Source organism: Narcine bancroftii, chromosome 4 (genome assembly GCF_036971445.1).
Source record: "Narcine bancroftii isolate sNarBan1 chromosome 4, sNarBan1.hap1, whole genome shotgun sequence".
Lineage (NCBI taxonomy): Eukaryota > Metazoa > Chordata > Chondrichthyes > Torpediniformes > Narcinidae > Narcine > Narcine bancroftii.
Window position 1 is genome coordinate 210895331 of NC_091472.1, and position 24718 is coordinate 210920048.

The 24718-nt window shown below is 42.8% G+C and overlaps 1 pseudogene; it reads right to left on the bottom strand.

Moving 5' to 3' along the window:
- Positions 1–24718, bottom strand: part of LOC138761561 (zinc finger protein 420-like) — a 114592-nt pseudogene that overhangs the window by 77723 nt on the left and 12151 nt on the right.

Sequence of the window (24718 nt, forward strand, 5' to 3'; positions counted from 1 at the left end):
TTTGACAAACTTGCTGGAATTCTTTGAGGATATAATGGGTAGAGGGGAATGGGGTTGATATGGTATATTTAGATTTCCAGAAGGTGTTTGATAAGGTGCCGCACAAGAGACCTATAAATAAGATACAGATGAATGGAGATGGGGGAAGTATATTGGCATGGATTGAGGATTGGTTAACTGACAGAGGCAGTCGGGATAAATGGGTGTTTTTGTGATTGGCAGCCAGTGGTAAGTGGGGTGCCGCAGGGGTCAGTGCTGAACTCGGACCGGTTCACCATTTACATTGATGATTTGGAAGAAGGGACAGAGTGTAGTGTAGCCAAGTTTGCAGATGATACTAAACTGAGTGGAAAAGCAAATTGTAGAGAGGATGTGGAGAGGCTGCAGAAGGATATAGTTAAATTAGGTGAGTGGGCAAAGGTCTGGCAGATGGAGTATAACCTTAGTAAATAGTAAATGTTGGTAGGAAAAATAGAAGAGCAGATTATTATTTAAATGGTGAAAAACTGCAGCATGCTGTCCTGCAGGACATAGGAGCACTTGTGCAAGATGGAACTTTTCCCCTATAGGTCATCAGACTCCTGAATTCCCAGAACATAAGTGGATAATGTACCATGGACCTTTACTGTACGTCTTAATATTTTAATGAGTTTAACTTCTATTCTAACATTAACTAGGAGGGTGGGAATTTGTTATGGCATGGACTAGTAGGGCCGAACTGGCCTGTTCTGTGCTGTAAGTGGTTATATGGTTATTTACATTAATATGCTCCTTGGTCCTGGAGAAACACTACCTCATCTTTACCGTGTGAACAATAAATAAAGGTGATTTGACCATCCTGTGGGGAAGACAGGATTGAAGATACAGTAGCCAGAAAAGGTACTGTTACATGTTACTCCTCGTAAAAGTAGAACACAGAATCAGTGGCTTTTGAAGGAGGAAGACCATTTCTGACTGTCTCTTTAACATTCTACTGTGTCAATTTTCATATGGCCACTTCATGTAGCCCTTGCCTGGGTTTGTGAAATCGTGGAAGAAAATAGACACTTCGCTGTCTCTTTAAAAAGAGGACAGATTCATTGTGTGGAACACAGACTCCAAAACCTCCATGCAACAGAGATAAAAATCATTAATATGAAGAAGCAATGCTCTGAAAACAACTCTGCAAGAAAATTTGTGAGTTTTAAAGAGCCCTGATGACTTGATGTTTCAAAATACTTCACAATTGCTCTTGAGCAACAATTTAAAGAAACGAATGTCTCACACTTACTCCATAATTGCTTTGGAACACCAGTAAAGACTTTGAGTTTCAACATGAAAGCTTTCTGAGACTGACCTTTAAAATCATCTTTAGAATCAATCTTAAATGGAAATGGTTTTGGTTTTGCCACACACACACACATAGTGGGGTGAAATTAGAGTTAAGTAAGAAGTGTAATGTTATTAATAATTAATTACAAAAATTATTGTTTTGAAAATACCATTATCTTGGCTATTACCATTGTCTTGGCAATTAACATTGCTGTTGGTTTAGTACATAACACTCAGCTTTGTTTTTCCATCTGTATCAAAAACTGCCTTTGCCATTCAGCTTCCTCCACCTCTCATCTACTTTTTTGTAATCCCATCTCCAGTGCATGTAGCTCAAACTCCAGTCTACATTTCTCTAACTGTTCCAACCCATCCAGCCCTTTTACAGTATGGAGTTCCAGTCAATATGTTGAAAGTTAAAATCTACTATCACAACAACCTTGTTTCCTGCAACTCTCTGCTATCTCACTACAGATTTGCTCCTCCAATTATCGCTCACTATTGGGCGGTCTATAATACAATCCCATTAGTGTGGTCAGACCTTTCCTGTTTCTCTGCTCCACCCATGTAGCCTCAGTAGATGAGCCCTCTGGTCCGTCCTGCCTGAGCACAGCACAAGGATTTTAGTCTCCCTCCAGTTCAGATGCAAACTGTACTGTTGGAAAAGGTTACACCTCCCTTAGAAGGGAGCCCAATGATCCAGAAACCAGAAGTCCTCCCTCCTCCACAATCTCTAGCAATGTGTAAAGCTGCATTACCCTTCTACTTCCAACCTCACTAGCTTAGGATTGCTACCCATGCCACGTGCTAAAGGTCACAACCCTGGAGGTCCTGTCCTTCAACTTTGCATCTAATTCCCTAAACTTTCTTTGCAGGACCCTCACCCTTCCTACCCATGTCATTTATCCTGAGATGAACCATGACATCTGGCTGCTCACCCTCCCTCCTGAGAATGCCGAGAACTCAATCTGAGATATTTTGGACCCTGGGACCAGGGAGGCAACATACCATCTGGGATTCTTGATCTTTTCCACAGAACCTCTTACCCGTTCCCCTGTGGAATCCCTTCACTGAAGCTTGGCACTTCTCCTTTCCCTTCTCAACCACAAGACCAGACTCTGTGCCAAAGACATGACTGTCATGGCTAATCGCTGGTAGGTTGTTCCCCATCTCCATCCAATAATATCCAAAATGTTTTTGAAGGGAACAGCCACGGGGGTGCAGTCTGCCTGGTCCTTTTCCCTCTCCTTACTCACACTCAGCTAACCTCCCCCTGCCTCCTTGGCGTGATAATGTCCCTGTAACTCCTATCACTCAGCCTCCCAAATTATCCGGAGTTCATTCAACTCCAGCCCCAATTCCTTAATTCGGTTTGTAAAGAGCTGCAGCTGGACGCATGTCTCACAGATGAAGTAATCAGGAATACTGCTGGCTTCCCTGACTATCCACATTCTGCAAGAGGAGCATTCCACTGCCTGAAAGAAAAAAAAATTGGACCAATAAAAGGTCAGTACATCTTTGGAAACTTTGGCAAATCTCTAGAAATGTGCAGTGGAAAGTATGCTGACTGGCTGGATCATGGTCTCATATGGGGGCACCAGTACCTCTGAGTAGAATGCCATGTAAAAGGCAGTGGACACAGTCCAGTATTCACAGGACAAACTTTCCCCACCATCAAGAAAAGGTACAAGAAACACTCCTGCGTAAAGTAGCAGCAATCCTCAAGGACCCTCACCTCCCAGAACATGGTACAGGCACTAGTTGAGGCACGTTAAAGGTCATTCAGACAGGACATGCTGTTGGTTCTGGAGATAATGTCACCCAAAAGGTGCTTCAGAAGTCAGGAATGAGGCCAAAATCTTCTGATCACTGCCATTTTTATTCAATATCTGCCAAGGTACACATCAGACAGGCTCCGTCCGTACCAGCCAGCTCAGAAAGTACAAAGGGGAAGTGACCCAGGAGATCAGATGCAGTTTAGATGAAAGTTCCAATAAACAGGTGCAGCAGGTCGACTGGGGATGATACAAACACACGGAGACCTGGAGCTGCAAAGAAAATCCCCATCGGAACAACAATCTGGACCCCAAGTCGTCGACGCCACCTGCAAACTGGAGGGACAACGCTTTATATTCCATCTCTGCTGTCTCAAACCAGATGGCATGAATGTATAACCACATAACTATTAAAGTACAAAAACAGGCCATCTCAGCCCCTCTAGTCCGCACCGATTTAAGTGATCTCCTCTTGACCAACCTACCTGCTCCCTGCCCATAACCCTCCAACTCCCTCACATCTATGCACTTACAACCTTCTCTTAAATGACAAAATTGACCCTGTTGCAACCACCTCTTCCGAAGGTCATTCCACTCAGCCATCACTCTGAGTGAAGAAATTCCCTCTCATGTTACTTCTAAACTTTTTCCCCCTAACCCTTAACTTATGACCCTTCGTTCCAATCTCACCTACCCTCAAGGAGAAGAGCCTATTCACATCTACTCTGTCTATAATTTTAAATACTTCTATCAAATCCCCCTCAACCTTCTACGCTTCTACCCAGTCTACTCAATCTTTCTCCGTATTCTAGATACTGCAATCCAGGCAACATTTTAGTAAATCTTCTCTGCACCTCTCTACCTTATTGATATCCTTTCTATAATTTGGAGACCAGAACTGCACACAGTATCCCAAATTTGGCCTCACCAATGCCTTGAATACTCTTAACATCACTTCCCAACTCCTATATTCTATGATTTGTTTTATAAAGCCCCGCATACCAAAAACCTTCTTCACCACCATATCTACATGAAAATCCACTTTCAAAGAATGCTGAACCGTTATTCCAAGATCTCTCTGTTCCTCTGCATTCCTCAAACCCTCCCCTTCACTACATATGCCGTGTTTTGATTATTCTTCCCAAAATGAAGCACTTCACAATTATTGATATTAAACTCCATCTGCCATCTTTCAGCCCACTCTTCTAAACAGTCAAAATCCTTCTGCAGTCCCCGAAAATCATAATCACTATCCACAACTCCCCCTATTTTTGTATCGTCTGCATATTTACTAACCCAATTTACCACTCCATCATCCAACTCATTAATGTAAATGATGAACAACAAGGAACCCAGTACAGATCCCTGAGGCACACCGCTTGTCACTGGCTTCCATCGTGACACAGTTGTTCACCATGACTCTCTGGCATCTACCTTCTAGCCACCGTTTTACCCATCTGACTATTTCTTGCCATCCCTATTATATCTAATCATCTTTTTCAATCTTCTTTGCAAGATACTATTTTTAAAGACTGGCGTAGATTTGGTATTAAATGTTTTAAAGACCTTTATATTCAAAACAATTTTTCTTTCTTTGAACAATTGGTGGTAAAATTTAACTTACCAAACACTCATTTTCTTAGATATTTATAAGTTAGGCATTTTGTTCAATCTCATGACTTTCCACAAATTCCCAAGGCAAACATCCTTAATATACTTTTTTGATTTACAGCTTTCTCATAAATGTTTAATATCTCATTTATAACAATTTCCTGGACTTAATAACCTTATTAGTTAAAATCAAGAACAATTAGAATGGGATTTGAATTTATCATTTTCAGATGAGGTGTGGGACTTTATTTGTAATTTGATGAATACTACCTCCTTTTGTGCATGGCACTGTTTGGAGGATCAAAGAGTGCCATTGTTGTCTATGACTTGTTCAAACAAATCCATACTAAAGTTTAGCTTTCCACAGTTTATTAAACTATATTAAACATTGTTAACATCAGTTGCTCAAATTATTATCAGTTGCTATATTGTTACAAACTATTAAACGTTAATAGGGCTAAAACAACTAAACTAACCCATGTAATCTCTATACCACACATAGAAAAACTAGCTAACCTTGAGCAAAGATGTTGCTAGGAGACAGCAAAAATATGTAAACATCTTGAAAGCAACATACAGAATTTGCTTGCAACCAAGAAATAGTTTAACCCATGCAATGAACATTGACTCAATTTCCATTAACCTCTTTTTCCGAGTCCTTCTTCCCTCATTTTTGTCTCCTTACCTCCTGCTCCCCACCCCTTCCCTGCCTTTTCCCATCAGAAAGAATCCTGTCCTCTCCCTGTCACTTCTCAGCTTCTCTCCTTTCTACTTCCCACCAGTATCTACCCATAAGCCAGTGCTCCTCCCCTTTCCCCATACCTTTTAAATTCGGGTGTCTGTTTCACTTTCAGCACACATGGAGAAGGGCTCAGGCTTGAAATGTCAACAGCCTATTACTTCCTATGGACGCTGTGACCTTCTGAGTTTCTGGAGCACTTGTGTCCTGCTTTAGATCCCAGCATCTGCACATCCACATCGTCTGAAAACCCAGAGGTTTCAGTGTCCACTTTCAACTTGAATTAATTGCAAACACCAAAGGGAACTTGCACAGCGAAGTCTTGTCCAGCAGTTAATGTCACTGACAACTCCTGGTTGGTTTATTTTCGCGTCACGAAACCTCAGCCACGCAGGCACCAGGTCAGAGGTCACCCCCATATTCACCTCACCAGTGACGCACAAAATGCTGGAGCAACTCAGCAGGTCAGGCCACATCCATGGAAGGCAATAGACGGCATGAACCCCACACTCAGAATAACAGGGAGAGAAGGCAGAAGCCCAAATAATAGAGTAGGGAGAGCGAGACGGGGAGGAACACAGGCCACAGGGAAAATCCCCATCAACACAACAAACCTTAAACCTGTGGCCTCTGAAACATCGATCTTTAACTCCACATGTCTGAACTGAACAAGATGCCTGTTAAACTGCTGCCCACAAGTATTTCACCTTCCTCCATGTACATGGGTCTGCCAAGAATGAACTACACCTGATAGCCCATTTTGTGAGTTCACTGACCAGAACATTTACCTTAACCTTCCTTCCTCCCTCCCCCACCTCACCTTAAAACACATGCCCTTTAGCGAGTGATGCATTTACTAGGAAGAAAATATGATGAACACTCCTTCTCCTGGGGTGAACTCGCTGGTGTCCCCACAGACCAGAGGGCTGCATGAACTCCTTCCTGAACAGGGAGCAGGTGAATGATCTCTCCCCGCTGTAAATTCACTGGTGGCCCTGCAGAGAGGAGGAACCCTCTGCGCACTTGCTGCGAGATAATGTTTTCTCTGGTGCTTGGTTGCAGGACTGAGTAAATCTGATCCTGCACGGGGAGCAGGTCATCAGTCTCTATCTGGTGTGAACCCGCTGGTGTGCCTGCAGGCCAGAGAGATGAGAGAACCCCTTCCCACACAGGGAGCAGTCAAATGGTTTTTCCCCAGTGTGAACCCGCTGGTGTGCCTGCAGGACGGAGGGCTGAGAGAATCCCTTCCCGCACAGGGAGCAGGTGAATGGTTTCTCCCCGGTGTGAACTCTCTGGTGCCTCAGCAGGGCAGAGGATTGAGAGAACCCCTTTCCACAGAGGGAGCAGGTGAATGGTTTCTCCCCAGTGTGAATCCGCTGGTGTACCTGCAGAGCAGAGAGCTGAGTGAAACCCTTCCCACAGAGGGAACAGGTGAACGGTTTCTCCCCGGTGTGAATTCGCTGGTGTACCTGCAGACCAGAGGGCTGAGAGAACCTCTTCCCACACAGAGAGCAGACGAATGGTTTCTCCCCAGTGTGAACCCGCTGGTGGGCCTGAAGGCCGGAGGGATGAGAGAACCCCTTCCCACACAGAGAGCAGGTGAACGGTTTCTCCCCAGTGTGAACCCGCTGGTGTGCCTGCAAGATGCAGAGCTGAGTGAAACCCTTCCCGCATAGGGAGCAGGAGAATGGTCTCTCCCCAGTGTGAATCCGCTGGTGTGCCTGCAGGGTGGAGGGCTTAGAGAACCCCTTCCCGCACTGGGAGCAGGTGAACGGATTCTCCTCAGTGTGAACACGCTGGTGGGCCCGAAGACCAGAGGGATGAGAGAACCCCTTCCCACACAGGGAGCAGTCAAACGGTTTCTCCCCAGTGTGAATCTGCTGGTGTGTCCGAAGGCTGGAGGGATCGCAGAATCTCTTCCCGCACAGGGAGCAGGTGAACGGTCTCTCCCCAGTGTGAACCCGCTGGTGTGCCTGCAAGCTGGAGAGATGAGAGAACCCCTTCTCGCACAGGGAGCAGTCGAATGGTTTCTCCCCGGTGTGAACTCTCTGGTGTACCTGCAGGCCGGAGGGCCAGGAGAACCCTTTCCTGCATAGGGAGCAGATGAACAGTTTCTCCCTAGTGTGAATTCTCTGGTGTATCTGCAGCCTGGAGGACTGGGTGAACCCCTTCCCACACACGCGGCAGGTGAACGGACTCTCCCCAGAGGGAACACATCCGTGTTCCTCCAGCTCCTTGGAGGTTTGAAAGCCCTTCCCACAGTCAGAGCAGGGGAATGGGCTCCCCATAGTGGGGACACACTGGTGCTGCAGCAGGACATCAGAGCTGGTGAATCCCTCCCCACACTCGGAACAGGGGAACGGTCTCTGCCCAGGGTGAGCACAGAGATGTGTTCCCAGCAAGTCCAAAGGAAGTTCCTCCTCACCGCATGCCTCACTCTGGAGTGTTTTATCTGCCATATCACTGGTCACTTGACCCTCCATGTTGGCCAATCGTCTGGAGTCCAGTACAAGCACTCAATAGGTGTGAGGCATCTGTGTGGTGATTACCGTGCTCTGTATGTAATGATAAAGCTGGGAGATACTATGGAGTGAAGGAATCCAGTTGGAGAGTCAAACCAGAATGTGGCGTTTTCTGATGCTTCCTGCCTGCAAACTCATCACTTTCTTCATCCTGTGAAGAGAAGATGGTGGAGTGAGAGGGAGCAAGGCATTCTCTGCAGCTAGTGTTCTAGGACGACACACCCTGGAGCCAGGGCCAGCAACATGACAAACCGTGGACGTGTCCTGATCTGTGAGGAGGATCAGTACGGACAAGTAGACACATGATGTCAAAACCAAAAATCCCCTCCCACAATCAATTCTCCCCATTTCCCTCTCCTGTCCTGCCATCTATAGCTAATGATCACCATTGCACCATTGATCACCATTGATCTCCCCAACCTGTTAATCCAGGGACCTGTATCTGGACGAAGGGCTCAAACCTGAAACATTCGTTATATACCTTTACCTCCTATGGATGCTGAGAAACCTGCAGACTTTATCATGCTTGTAGATGGAGACCCCTGAGAAGTCCTCGGGCGATTCACCCATGCCGACTCCATCCCCGCACCGGGGAAACCCCACTTCTGCTGACACATTTCTCATGGCCCAAAGCGATCCCAGAGACTGGTTTCTCTTTTCATTCAAACATTCTGCCCGGATCTTGCCAAGTTCTCCAAAATACTCTGATTCCGGTTGGTTTAGATCCAGGAGGAGGTCAAATGAAGCAATATGAATGTAACTAGTTTAACAACCAGAGGAGACATAACCAAGGTCTACAAGATTCGGAGAGGCCTTTATCCCAGGGCAGGAGGAGCCAAAAAAGTGAAGGGAGGGAGGTTGAGGGAAGACATGACGGATAATTTTTTATATATACAGAGTTGTGGGTGCGTGGAATGCCTTGTCGGGGATGGTGCCGGAGGCTGAAACATTAGGGGCATTTAAGAGACTCTTAGACAGACACATGGATAAAAGGAAAATAGAGGGTTACAAGGTAGGAAGTCCTCAGTATTTTTTTGGTAGGAATATGTGGGTGACGGGGGCGTGGCAAGATGGTGTAGAGTCTAGACGTGTAATCTCGACCTCTCTGGCCAGACTTTTAAGAACCCGTTTTTAACTCTGTTTTTAAGTTTAAACTTTTAAAAAACTTAGTTTAAAGTATCAAGGAACTGTTATGGCTATTAATGGTAAAAAGATTAAATCTCAAGTGCAGAAAAAATTACATTTTCGGAGTGTTGAAGATTTACGGCCAAAGAAACCTGCTATGACTTCAGATTTGCTTTTCTCCGTATCTAAGTCACAAAGATTGCCTGTCCAATCACCAAGACCTGTGATAATTCGATGCTTGAATTATTTGGACAGAGAAACAATACTTTGTCTAGCAGTGCAAAATGCAAGACGACGACAAGCTCCATTAATGATTCAGAATAGTAGAGTTTTTTTTAATCCCGATTTGAGACAAGAGGTTATTCAGCGTCGGTGTCGATTTAATATAGTTAAAGAAGTTTTGTGGCGTAAAGGCTATAAGTCTACTTTTCGTTATCCGGCAGTGTTGAAGGTGTTTTGTGGAGATTTTCAATCTCGGATTTTTGAGAATGAGCTTGAAGCAATGATTTTTGCTGATTCATTGCCAGATGTACAAGGACAAAGACGTAGTCCACCATTGTCTCCTAAAGAAAAAATTTGGTTGTTCTGGAAATGGAAGAAATGGTAGAAATGGGAATGGAAAGAATCTAACTTCTCCTGAAATGGGGTCTCCGAGTTTGGAATCTCTTGGATGAAAAGAAGAACTTTCTTATTCTTACTTTATTTTTATGTCATTATGATATCTTGTTGTTATTCTTTGTTTGACTGGGGAGGGAGAGATTTGTTCTATGTTCTATTAGTCATCAGCCACTGGTGGGTGATCCACAACCAAGTTTTGTTTAGGGATTACTACCTTTTGGTAGTTTTTTTTTTACTTTATCTTTTTTTTTCCATAACCACTTACAGCACAGGTCAGTTCAGCCCTACTAGTCCATACCGTAACAAATCCCCACCCTCCTAGTCCCACTGACCAGCACCCGGTCCATACCCATCCAGTCCTCTCTTCTCCATGTAACTATCCAGTCTTTCCTTAAATGTAACCAACGATCCTGCCTCAACCACGTCTGCCAGAAGCTCACTCCACATCACTACCACCCTTTGCGTAAATAAATTTCCCCTTATGTTCCCCTTATAATTTTCCCCCTTCAATCTTAAACCATGCCCTCTAGTTTGAATCTCCCCTACTCTTAATTGAAAACGCCTATCCACATTTACTCTGTCTGTCCCTTTTAAAATCTTAAACACCTCTATCAAGTCCCCCTCAATCTTCTACGTTCCGAGAAAAAAGCCCTAGTCTGCACAACCTTTCCCTGTAACTCAAACCTTTTAATTTTTATTTTATTTAGACTTTAATTTGTGGGGTTTTTTTCTCCTATTGGAGGGCCTATTTACGTTATTTTGAGTTTTTAAAAATAGATATTATTAGTTTTTAGTAATATTAGTAGATATGTCAAAGTTGAGGTTTGCTACTTTTAATGTTCGATGTTTAAGCGTAAACGCATTTTGGCGTATATTAAGAAAATGAAAATTGATGTCGCTTTTTTACAAGAAACATTTGAATGTCAAGGAAAGTATGAAATTGAGGAGGGATTGGGTAGGGCATGTATATTCTTCTTCATTTAACTCTAGGGCTAAAGGCGTAGCAATTTTGATACATAAGAATTTATCTTTTGAATTACAATCAATGGAGAAAAAGGCAAGATGTATTCTTAAATTAAATTGTAAGATTTTTAATGAATTGTGGACTTAATATTTATGCCCCAAATGAAGATGATGAAACATTTATCTCTGATGCATTTTTATATCTGGGTCAGGCTAATGAGAATGTTTTAGTTGGTGGTGATTTAATTGTGTTTTGGTACCTTTATTAGATAAGTCCCTGAAGAAAATTAAGAAATATAAAATGGCAGTTTAGGTTCAAGTGCTGATGAAAGATCTCAATTTAGTGGATATTTGGAGACGTCTTAATCCGACAGAGAAGGATTTCTCCTTTTATTCAGCTAGACATGAATCGTTTTCAAGGATTGATTTTTTTTTTAGTATTGGCACATTTACAGGGGAAAATACAACAAGCGGAATATAAAAGCAGGGTGATTTCAGATCATTCTTTGTAATACTTTACATATATAACTTCTGAGAAAATTCAAATGGCCTATCGTTGGAGGTTTAATACAATGTTATTAAAAATACGGAATTTATTGATTTTTTGAAAAAACAAATTAATTTATTTTTGAAAGAAAATTCTAATTCTGTTCATAGTAAATTTGTAGTATGGGATGCTATGAAAGCTTATTTGAGAGGACAAATAATTAGTTATACCTAAAATAAAAAAGAATCGATTAAATCAGAGTCTTGAGTTAGAGAAACGGATTAGTGAGTGAGAAAGGGAGTTTCAGATGCTGCAGAAGATCAGAAAATAGAATTGTCTAGGTTGAAACTGGAATATAATACTTTGCAATCTTATCAATTTGAATGTATGATTAACAGGACTAAACAACGATATTATGAATGGGGAGAGAAAGCACATAAGGTATTGGCATGGCAATTAAAGAAGGAACTGGTTTTGAGGACTATTAATGCTGTTTGACAGAATTCGTTTATTATGTATAAACCTCGTGAGATTAATGATGAATTTTGCTAATTTTATAAAAAGTTATATACCTCTCTACAGTGTTTGGAGATGTGCGACGTCAGGGTGGAGAACATTATGAATTGCCTGAGTCTTGTTCTAGTGCTTTAATTACAGTAATTCCAAAGAATGACTTCCTTTGAAAGTATCTTCATATCGACCGATTTTGTTGTTGAATGTAGATTATAAAATTATAGCTAAAATTTTAGCAAATAGATTGGCTAAGTTTTTACATAAGCTGATTCATATGGATCAAACAGGTTTCATAAAGAATTGATATGCCTCGGATATTATTTTACGTGTGATTAGTTTGATTAATAGATTTCGATAATCTTTAGACCATCCGATGGTGATATCTTTAGATGCCGAAAAAGCGTTTGATAGAGTTGAGTGGAATTTTCTGTTTAAAGTTTTGGAGAAATTTAAGTTTGGTCCTTTTTTTATTGGTTGGATTAAGGCTTTATATAGTAAACCGGTAGCTCGAGTATTGATGAATGGTTTGATTTCAGAACCGTTTAAACTGACCCGATCTACTCGTCAAGGTTGTCCTTTATCACCAGCTTTATTTGCATTAGTGATCGAACCCTTGGCATAGTTGATAAGACAGAATTCACAGATACAGGGTATGAAAGTTTTAGATGTGGAATATAAAATTAATTTATTTGCTGATGATGTATTGGTGTACCTAACAAATCCAGCTCAATCACTTTTGCATCTGAAGGAATGTTTGATGCAATATGGACGTCTTTCTGGATATAAAGTTAACTGGGAAAAAAGCAAAATATTACTGGTGAGTGAAGGAGATTATTCATCTTATAAAAACATTCTTAATTTGAAATGGACGGATCGAATTAAGTATTTGGGTATAATCATGGATGTTAATTATCAATCTTTATATAAATTAAATTATGTTCCGTTAATAAAGAAAATTAAAACTGATTTGATTAAATGGAATGATCTGCCTATTAATTTATTGGGTAGAATAAATACAATTAAGATGAATATTTTTCCACATATACAATATTTATTTCAATCTATTCTGTATTTACTTGATAATATTTTTTTTCAAGATTTGAATAAAATGGTTAGGGAGCTTTTACGGAGTGGTAAATTTTCAAGAGTAGCCTTGAATAAATTAACTTGGAAATATGATCTAGGGGGAACTACGTTTACCACATTTTCAAAATTATTATTAAGCAGCCTAACTTAAATTTATTAGTTCATTGATGGATTTGGAATGGCCCCCTAGTTGGGCTAAAATTGAGATGGCAAATATTTTTGAATTTGAAATACATCAATTTTTGTTTAGATGGAATGTAAATTTGTTACAGCAACATAATGTGCCTATATTAAAACATTTAATGAAGCTATGGACAAAGAAAAAGAAAATGATAGGTTCTAGTGGTGAATTGTCGGTCTTGACTCCGTTGTATAATAATCAACTTATTTCTTTCTCAATACATAATCGAAGTTTATTATATTGGAGATTTAAAGGTGTGGAAAATTTGCGAGATTGTTTTAAAGAAGGTAAATTTTTATCTTTTGATCAGATGAGGGACAGTTATGGTATTGATAAGAATTCTTTGTTTCTTTATTATCAAATTCGATCTTTGGTAAAGCATGTGTTTGGTAGAGATAATGATTTTACCTGAAATGACTAAATTTGAGACTTTTCTTATGAAGGTACCAGAGAAGGGTTATATTTCAGTTATGTATCAAATATTACAGGATGGTATGGATAAAAAGGGTTGGGATAAATCTAAAGGTAAATGGGAAGTGGAAATTGGTTTTATTTTTTCCGAGGATGATTGGTCAGATATTTGCTATGATAGTGTAACTAGACTGATAAATGCATGCTATGCAATGATTAATTATTTTTTTTACATCAAATATACTTAACACCTGAAAAACTAAAAAAGTATGGTTTTCATGAATCAGATTTGTGTTTCAGAAGTGGTAACGCTGTTGGAACATTTTTTCACGCGGTTTGGTCATGTATATATATATATATATACACACAATCTTTTTGGAAGAAAATACTATTGTTTTTGGAATACCTGTATAAGATTAAAATACCTTTAGATCCGACAATATTTTTATTGGGTAGTTTGCAACCTCTGAAAGGTCTGGGATTAGATAAATTTCAACTTGCTTTTGTATATTTAGTATTATCTGTAGCGAAAAAATGTATTGCTAGTACGTGGAAAGATACAAATATGATTGATATTAATAGATGGCATAATGAAATGAAATACTGCTTAATAATGGAAAAAATCACATTTCGCGTGATAATTATAGTTTTTTTATTAATAAGTGGTTGTTACATTCAGAATATTTACATTTTGATTTACATTGATTAGATTTTAATATGTATGCTTAATTTTTCTTTTTTTTCTCTCTCTTTATGGCTCTTTTAGGAGAGTTGGCTGAAGGGGGAGGTTCTCTCTTTTTTTCATTTTTATATATAAAATATATCGTTCATGTTTAGTTTATTGTTATATATGTTACTTATTATCTGTATTTTTAATGAATAAATAAATTAAAAAAAGGAATATGTGGGTAGGCACAACATCGAGGCCCAAAGGGCCTGAACTGTGCTGTAATGTTCAATGAGGAGTAGGGAAAGAAAGAGAATGTTCCGGAATGTTGGTCCCCTTCACTCCCTATGGATGCTGTGCAAGTTTCTCCAGCACATCCGTGTATTTGCTTCTCTGTGTTTGTTTCAGGTTCCAGCAGCTGTAGTTCTTGCTGTTTCTGATTGACACAAGCCCACATGCTGTTGGATGCTATATCTGTCAATCTGCTCACAAGGCAGGGCTAACACCAACGGGTGGCACTGATTGGCCAATGGGTGACATTTCTTATGATGTCATTTTTTAAAGCTGGGTAAATGCTCTATGAAATAAAAACACAAAGTTGAGGAAGCTCAGCTGGTCCAACAGTACTTATAATAAAGTGAAGGCAGGGAGGTTGAGGGAAGACATGCGGGATAATTTTTTATATATACAGAGTTGTGGGTGTGTGGAATGCCTTGCCATGGATGGTGCCGGTGCCTGAAACATTAGGGGCATTGAAGAGACTCTTAGGCAGACACATGGATAAAAGGAAAATAGAGGGTTACAAGGTAGGAAGTGCTGAGTATTCTTTTATTAGGAATATGTGGGTAGGCACAAAGATACATCACCAACTTCAGAACCTGTCCCTCTCGCACCCATCTCCAGTCCAATCACCTCCACGTGTCCCTTTCTCCCCGTCATATTCAGCAATGAAAACTGTCAATCATGACCACAGAAATGCTGGAGGGACTTCGGTCTCGCAGTGTCCACAGGAAGTAAAGATATATTACCGACGTTACGGCCTGAGACTTTTTTTGAATACTTTATAAATTTTTATCCACAATATAATTCTCTCTTCTCTCTCTTTGGCTTGGCTTCGCGGACGAAGATTTATGGAGGGGGTAAATGTCCACGTCAGCTGCAGGCTCGTTTGTGGCTGACAAGTCCGATGCGGGACAGGCAGACACGGTTGCAGCGGTTGCAGGGGAAAATTGGTTGGTTGGGGTTGGGTGTTGGGTTTTTCCTCCTTTGTCTTTTGTCAGTGAGGTGGGCTCTGCGGTCTTCTTCAAAGGAGGTTGCTGCCCATCGAACTGTCAGGCGCCAAGATGTACGGTTTGAGGCGACATCAGCCCACTGGCGGTGGTCAATGTGGCAGGCACCAAGAGATTTCTTTAGGCAGTCCTTGTACCTTTTCTTTGGTACACCTCTGTCACGGTGGCCAGTGGAGAGCTCGCCATATAACACGATCTTGGGAAGGCGATGGTCCTCCATTCTGGACACGTGACCCACCCAGCGCAGCTGGATCTTCAGCAGCGTGGACTCGATGCTGTCGGCCTCTGCCATCTCGAGTACTTCGATGTTAGGGATGAAGGAGGATGGAGCGGAGACAACGCTGGTGGAAGCGTTCTAGGAGCCGTAGGTGATGCCAGTAGAGGAGCCATGATTCAGAGCCGAACAGGAGTGTGGGTATGACAATGGCTCTGTATACGCTTATCTTTGTGAGGTTTTTCAGTTGGTTGTTTTTCCAGACTCTTTTGTGTAGTCTTCCAAAGACGCTATTTGCCTTGGCGAGTCTGTTGTCTATCTCGTTGTCGATCCTTGCATCTGATGAAATGGTGCAGCCGAGATAGGTAAACTGGTTGACCGTTTTGAGTTTTGTGTGCCCGATGGAGATGTGGGGGGGCTGGTAGTCATGGTGGGGAGCTGGCTGATGGAGGACCTCTGTTTTCTTCAGGTTGACTTCCAGGCCAAACATTTTGGCAGTTTCCGCAAAACAGGACGTCAAGCGCTGAAGAGCTGGCTCTGAATGGGCAACTAAAGCGGCATCGTCTGCAAAGAGTAGTTCACGAACAAGTTTCTCTTGTGTCTTGGTGTGAGCTTGCAGGCGCCTCAGATTGAAGAGACTGCCATCCGTGCGGTACCAGATGTAAACAGCGTCTTCATTGTTGAGGCTTGGTTCAGCATCATGCTGAAGAAGATTGAAAAGAGGGTTGGTGCGAGAATGCAGCCTTGCTTCACGCCATTGTTAATGGAGAAGGGTTCAGAGAGCTCATTGCTGTATCTGACCCGACCTTGTTGGTTTTCGTGCAGTTGGATAACCATGTTGAGGAACTTTGGGGGCATCCGATGCACTCTAATATTTGCCAAAGCCCTTTCCTGCTCAAGGTGTCGAAGGCTTTGGTGAGGTCAACAAAGGTGATGTAGAGTCCTTTGTTTTGTTCTCTGCACTTTTCTTGGAGCTGTCTGAGGGCAAAGACCACGTCAGTAGTTCCTCTGTTTGCGCGAAAGCCGCACTGTGATTCTGGGAGAATATTCTCGGCGACACTAGGTATTATTCTATTTAGGAGAATCCTAGCGAAGATTTTGCCTGCAATGGAGAGCAGCGTGATTTCCCTGTAGTTTGAGCAGTCTGATTTCTCGCCTTTGTTTTTGTACAGGGTGATGATGATGGCATCACGAAGGTCCTGAGGCAGTTTTCCTTGAAAAACTCATGCAGTTTGACATGCAGAGTTTTGCCGCCAGCCTTCCAGACCTCTGGGGGGGCGGGGATTCCATCCATACCTGCTGCTTTGCCACTTTTCAGTTGTTCGATTGCCTTATATGTCTCATCCTGGGTGAGGACCTCATCCAGCTCTAGCCTTAGGGGCTGTTGAGGGAGCTGGAGCAGGGCGGAATCTTGGACTGAGCGGTTGGCACTGAAAAGAGATTGGAAGTGTTCTGACCATCGGTTGAGGATGGAGATCTTGTCGCTGAGGAGGACTTTGCCGTCTGAGCTGTGCAGCAGGCTTTGGACTTGGGGTGAGGGGCCGTACACAGCCTTTAGAGCCTCGTAGAAACCCCTGAAGTCGCCAATGTCCGCGCTGAGCTGGGTTCGCTTGGCGAGGCTAGTCCACCACTCATTTTGGATCTCCCGGAGTTTGCGCTGAAGATGGCTGCATGCGCGACGAAAGGCATCACCCTCATCAGTGTCTATGCTCCAACCCTCCAGGCGGAACCAGCAGAAAGGGACAAGTTCTACACTGACCTGCGCAACCTCATTCAACGCACCCCTACAGCCGACAAGGTTGTCATCCTTGGCGACTTCAGCGCTCGCGTCGGCAAAGACTCAGAAACCTGGCCAGGAATCCTGGGCAAGCATGGTGTTGGCAAGTGCAACGACAATGCGCGCCTCCTGTTGGAGCTCTGCGCAGAACAGCGGCTTGTCATTACAAACACCCTTTTTCAGCAGAGGGACAGCCTGAAGACTACCTGGATGCATCCCCGATCCAAACACTGGCACCTCCTGGACTACGTCCTGGTGCGAGAAAGAGACAAACGAGATGTGCTCCACACCAGGGTCATGCCCAGCGCGGAATGCCACACTGACCACCGGCTGGTTCGCTGCAAGCTCAACCTTCACTTGAAGCCAAAGTCCAGGAACAGTAAAGCCCCCAGAAAGAGGTTCAATGTTGGAAACCTGCAGTCAGACGAAGTGAGAGGAAACTTCCAGGCAAACCTCAAAGCAAAGCTTGATGATGCAACCTGCCTCACGGACTCGTCCCCTGAAACCCTCTGGGATCAGCTGAAGACTACCATATTGCAATCCACTGAAGAGGTACTGGGCTTCTCCTCCAGGAAAAACAAGGACTGGTTCGACGATAACAGCCAAGAAATCCAGGAGCTGCTGGCAAAGAAGCGAGCTGCCCACCAGGCTCACCTTACAAAGCAGTCCTGTCCAGAGAAGAAACAAGCCTTTCGTCGCACAATATAATTACATTACATTCAACTGTAAATTATTTTAAAAGAAGTTATACATGTGGTATATATTCTTCCATCCCCCTTAACCCACCCACTCCTAAAAAAAGAAAGAAAAAACCAGAGAAAGTCAAGAAAATAAAACATTTATACAATAAAGTCTATTGGAGGTTACCAAGAAGTGAGGTCATAAGAATCAATCTTATGTGCAAACCAAAATGTTGTAAATATAGGCTCCATATTTTCCAAAAAACATAATATTTATCTCACACATTATGTAATTTTCTCTAATGGTATACAATTACGAAGTTCTTCGATGCCACCTTTCCAGGCCTAAATCTGTCTCTGACTTCCATGATATTGCTGTACATTTCCTGGAAACTACTAAAGTGATTAACACCTTCTTCAAGGGGTGTCAAAAGCAGGCAGCCCCTGGATTAAAAGGCTGAGGAAAAGGGAAGGAAGGGCAGGGGTAGGAGGACAAGACAACAGACAAAAGGTGTTAATGCGATATGGATGGGAGGACAGGAGAGGGGAGGGGGGGTTGGCTGTGTGAAAGCAGAGCTGGGGTAAAGGAGACAGAGGGAAAGAGATCGATGAGGGGGTTGGGGGTGATAAGTCGATGCTCATGTGTAGTGTGAATTATTAAGTGCCATGTGACCTTTCCACATGGAATTTGGTCAGAATGTGCTTTGCGGAGGGGGGGAGGGGGTTGTATGACCTCTGCAGCTGGAACCCAGTTGGAAGTCATCCCACCTGCCAATTAAGGTCAAGACTGGCCCACAGGTCAATGCTCACCTGGTCAATGGCCCCTCATCGATACCTGGGCTGGACTTTCCAGCTGATGGGACTATAAAGCCCACCACATATAGACCACCCACCTCTTTTGGGACAAACCCTAGCTCCATTCCAGGTTGTGAACCGAGGGCGACCTGAAGAGTTGTTGGTAAGGCATACACAAAGAGTTGGGAGCTGTGTATTGTGTCTAGAAATCACTGTTTCTAGCTTTGAGTAGTTAAGAGCCATGTTAAGGGGTGGCGGGCTTCGTATGTTGTAACATGATTATAAAGATTTTTACCTCCAAGTGCTTGTGAGTGGGTTGTATGATCCAGCGAGTGTGAGTCTTTTATCCCTGTTGCAACTCCCTTATTCGTGTAAATACAAAATACTGTTCAACCAGCCCCGTGTTCAGACTTGTTCCTCTTAGGGCTCATCGCACTTGATTCTTTACACACAACAGGGTCCTCCGTTCTGACTGAACACAGCCACAGGGGATATGTATTGGAATCGGGGCAGGCGCTAGTGCAGGCAGTGAGGATAGGAATCATGAGTAGACCAACAATCGGGCAGGGTTTTGCAGCGTGGAAAGCATACTGGTGGACTACAGAAAACCAGGCACCACGTGGTGTCCCTCCTCACGAAGTCAGGATTCCCAAAAACTAAGGGGAGTGGGTGTGCTGCCTTTTGGCTGCTGGAATCTCTCCTGAGACACCAATGTGAGATTAAAGAGAAGAAAGACCAGGATGCCACCTAGAAGGATAAGGAGGTGGAGGGACCCCAGCAGCGCTGCTGTGTACAGATTGTTCAAGCCCAAACCACTGATCTCGAGGTGAAGTCTGCTTCAAATGCAGCAGCGGCGTGTAACTTGCCAGTCTGTATGGCATATTAACCTAGTTAAACTCCAGGCCATTGTCTAGCAGGGGGATGGCCTTAACAGGTGGTTGGGGGAAGGGGACATGTAGATGGACAGTGACGACAATGAGGAGTGTGACGGATTTGTGCTAATATCAATCTTTAGGTATAATATTTTTATATATCTCTTAGTAAAAGGACTTTGTGGGCTGGAAACAGACACACAGCCATTTTCAGAGACTCAGCGTCTGGTAAACACAGTGATAAAATGTTAATGTTCAATTGCTGGAACAATGGTGTTTGCTATTAGAAGTATTTGTGTGCACAAAGTAGACTTGATTCAATGCCCAGGAGTCACTTGCTTTTGAATCATACTTCTGAAGAAACTTCAAACAAAAGACAGTGACGATGTCATGTCATGTCATTGCAAAACTGCAAGTAAGCATTTTTGATATTGTGAACCAAAATCATTAAGTCAGACAATGCAGTAACCTTCAGTGAGAAAGGTACTGTTGTGTTACTCCTGGTCAAAGGAGAAGACAGAATGACCTCTTCGACCGTCTCTTTAACAGAGAAAGGAGAGTTTTGCTGTGTCCATTGTAAGTGGACACTTTTGATTAAGAGAAAACAAAATTAATCTTGCATTTGAAACTTAAATATTCTTCAATGGTTACTTTGTTCAACCCTTGCCTGGGTTTGAAATCGTTGCAAAAGTTACAAGTTCTGTAATCTCTAGGCAAGATGGGGGAAATTTGTGGAAACACTCATATGAAGAAACATTGCTCTGAAAACAATTGTCATGAATTTGAGAGTTTCGGGGGGGGGGGGGGGTGGGTGGCGTGATGGCGTAATTCCACCTCTCCCCAGTTGAACTAATGAATGCCCGAATTAAAAAGTTTGGAAAGTTCTAAAATGTTTCTAAAGGTGTCTGAAGATTGAAGAAAGAAAATAACTACCAATGTGAAGAAACCAAAAGCTTAATTACAGAAGAAACTACCCTGAGTGCTGAAGAATTGAGGCCTACTCACCAAGCTGAAGCCACGGAGTCGACGGATCCAGCTCCCAAGACACCAGTGCCTGCCTTGCAGTTGCAAGATTGCGCCGACACCACTGTCTGCCCAGCCGACTCTAATAAGCATGCCTGTGATTCTGCGCGACCCCGCCACTGTGCCCAGTGACCCTGAGGCACGCGGAGGCCCATCGGAAGATGCTCCTGCACGGTTGGTTGCGCTGCTGGGCACACGCAGTGCGTCCCGAGTTTGCGACTTGTTGGATAGGGTCTGGGCTGTGGGGGGACCCGACCGACAACGGGCTGAGGAATTTGGCCGAGTGTCGGTGGGAGTCCAGACCTGCAGTCGAGTGACCCGACCGGCGATGAGCACAGGTGAAGAGGAGGAGGGAAGTCCTGCCTTGCCAGAATGGAGACAGGAAGAACTTGTTACAGGCACTGCAGTTAAAGAAGGTAGGCCTCAAGGAGGAATGGAGGAACCTGGTTTTGAAGCAGTTTTTACAATTTTGGAAGGGATTGCTCATCAAATGGACAATATATCATCACAGATGTCTTCACAAATAGATCAAGAATTTATGGCTATGAAAGCTAAAATGAACAGTATTTATGTCATCTGTAAAGAAATATATGACTGTTGTTAAAGCTGATATTAACAGATGTCTGAAAGTAGTGGACACAGTATAAGATCATGATGGGGAATTTCATGATTGTAGAGACCAAGGAGAACGGAACAGAGAAAAAATAGAAAAAGTGGAAGATTCTTTTGTTGGATAGGAGATTCAGAAGAGAGAATTGCTGAAGAAGATTGAATCTTTGGAAAATCAAGGGCGTCGGAATAATGTGAAAATAGTAGGGTGGATTCCAGATGTATTGGGTGTTGAATTTTTCCCAGATGGTTTGGAACTGGATAGAGCACATAGAGCGTTGAGGAAGAAACCTTATCCGGTCAGCCACCTTGAGCAATTTTACTTCTTTGTCTGAGATACCAGGTTAGAGAGATGATGTTATGGGTTGCTGTCCAGAAGGCTCGACGAAATCAAACTCTAATGATGGTTCAAGGCAGTAAAGTTTTTTTAAATGCTGACTTGAGTCAGGAGATTATTAAGAGGCGCAAGGAATTTAATTCAGCAAAAATGTGCTGTAAGTGGTTATATGGTTATATTTACATGGATAGGAGGGGACTAGAGGGGTATGGACCGGGTGCTGGTCAATGGGACTAGGAGGGTGGGGATTTGCTATGGCATGGACTAGTAGGGCCGAACTGGCCTGTTCTGTGCTGTAAGTGGTTATGTGGTTATAGATGTTGTGGAGAAAGGGGAACATAGAAACATAGAAGATAGGAGCAGGAGTAGGTCATTCAGCCCTTCGAGCCTGCTCCGCCATTCAATGAGATCATGGCTGATCTTAAAGTTCTGTACCCCGCCATGTTGAAAGTTTTCTATGGGAATTATCAATCTCAGTTTTTTGAGTGTGATCATGATGCATTAATTTTTGTTAATTCTTTGCCAGATGTGCGGGGAGCTGATCGACCATTGCCACCTAAGAGGAAGATGTCTGATTAGAGGAATGGGAATGGAAAGAAGGGTGAAATGTCAAGGAGCATGATTGAAGTTTTTTTTAGTATAAAATGTCTAATTTGAATTTTGCAACTTTTAATATACAGGGATTGAATAATCCAATTAAGCGTAAATGTGTATTGGCTTATATTAAAAAGATGAAGGTTGACAATGCTTTTTTGCAAGAAACACATTTAACTGAAAAAGAACATTTAAAATTGAAGAGAGACTGGGTAGGATAAATACCGTTTGAATTGGAATCATTTTCTGAAACAACTCGTCAAGTTTTAATGGTGAATTGTAAGATTTTTGCAGAATCATGGACATTGCTGAATGTTTATGCACCTAATGTAGATGGTGAGTGCTTTATATCTGAAACTTTTTTGACATTAAATCAGGCTAAAGAAAACATTTTAATTGGAGGGAATTTTAACTGTGTTTGAGATCCGTTATTGGATAAATCTCCGAAAAGTATAAAGAAATCGAAGGCGGCTGTGCAAATGGGGTCTTTGATGAAAGATCTGAATTTAGTTGAGATTTGAAGAAGACTAAATCCAACAGAAAAAAGATTTTTCATTTTATTCATCTCGACATGATTCATTTTTTAGAATAATTTGTTTTTGGTATCGGCTCACCTTCAAGCTTGAATTATTCAGGCCTAATATAAGAGCAGGATTGTGTCCGATCATTCCATGTTATTTATATTCTTGTGCTGGATCTGAGGTTATGCAATTTAATGTACAGGGATTTAATGCTATTGAAGAAACCCGAGTTTGTTAGTTTTGTTAAGGAGCAAATTGCTTAATTTTTGAGTATAAATACGAATTCAGTATGGAGCAATTTAATTTTATGGGATGCTTTGAAACCTTATTTATGGGGTCAAATTATTAGTTATTCAGCAAAAGAAAAAAGTTTGGCAGAAAGTTTGACATTGGAGAAACAGATAACTGAGTTGGAAAAGGAGTTTCAGAAAAATTGTACTGAACATTAATCAAGTTGAATTAAGTTATAATACATTGCAAACATACCAATATGAGCGTCTAATTCAAAGATCTAAGCAGCGTTAATATGAATTAGGTGATAGACCTCAAAGTATTAGCTCGGCAATTGAAAACAACAGGTTTCGAGAACTATTAATGCTGTGAAAAAGAATTCAACAGTTACCTATAAACCTCAGGAAATTAATGATCAATTTTGTTCATTTTATCAGAAATTATATATTTCTGAGGGGGTTCGATTCAATGGTTCTATTGAATCTTTTTTATTTGCTTTAGATGTGAAAGAATTGGAAATGAATTACAGATTTTGAGATTAAGGAAGCTATACAGGAGATGCCAAATGGGAAGTCTCCAGAAGACGATGGATTTATCGTAGAGTTTTATAATGAAGATTTGTCTCCTATAAACAATCTTTACCAGAATCTTGTCCAAGTGCGATAATTACAGTAAGAAAGATAGACACGTTGAAAATGGCCTCATATCAGCCAATTTCTTTATTAAATGTAGATTATAAAATATTAGCGAATAAACTTGCCAAATATTTACCTCAATTAGTACATGCTGATCAGGCAGGTTTTATTAAGAATACGTATGCATCGAGAACGCGGGACTCATCCCCCTCTTCTTCGAGTACGCAAAATTCACCCCCATCGAGTACGCAGGACTCATCCCCTTCCTCCCCACCAAGTACGTGGGACTCATCCCCTTCCTCCCCATCGAGTCCGCGGGATTCACCCCCTTCCTCCCCACTGAGTACGGAGGACTCACCCCCTTCCTCCCCATTGAGTACGTGGAACTCACCTCCTTCCTCCCCCATCGAGAATGTGGGACTCATCCTCTTCCTCCCCCATCGAGAATGTGGGACTCATCCTCTTCCTCCCCCATCGAGAATGTGGGACTCATCCTCTTCCTCCCCATCGGGTACATGGGACTGACCTCTTCCCCATCGAGTACACGGGGCTCACCTCCTCCCCATCGAGTACACGGGGCTCACCTCCTCCCCATCGAGTACGCGGGGCTCACCCCTCCCTCCCCATCGAGAACGCGGGACTCATCCCCCTCTTCTTCGAGTACGCAGAATTCACCCCCATCGAGTACGCAGGACTCACCCCCTTCCTCCCCACCAAGTACGTGGGACTCATCCCCTTCCTCCCCATCGAGTACGCGGGATTCACCCCCTTCCTCCCCACAGAGTACGCGGGATTCAACCCCTTCCTTCCCACCGAGTACGCAGGACTTACCCCCTTCCTCCCCATTGAGTACGTGGAACTCACCTCCTACCTCCCCCATCGAGTATGTGGGACTCATCCCCTTCCTCCCCATCGGGTACATGGGACTGCCCTCCTCCCCATTGAGTACACGGGGCTCACCTCCTTCCCATCGAGTACACAGGGCTCAGCCCCTCCCCATTGAATCCACAGCACTCTTCCTTGTTTTTGATTTTTGCTAATTTTGTGCCTATCCCTTTAAGAAAAATTGTTGTTTGTAGTGTTTCCATAGACACTAGGATGTCATATGTTGTAATATCTGAGCGGGGTGAGT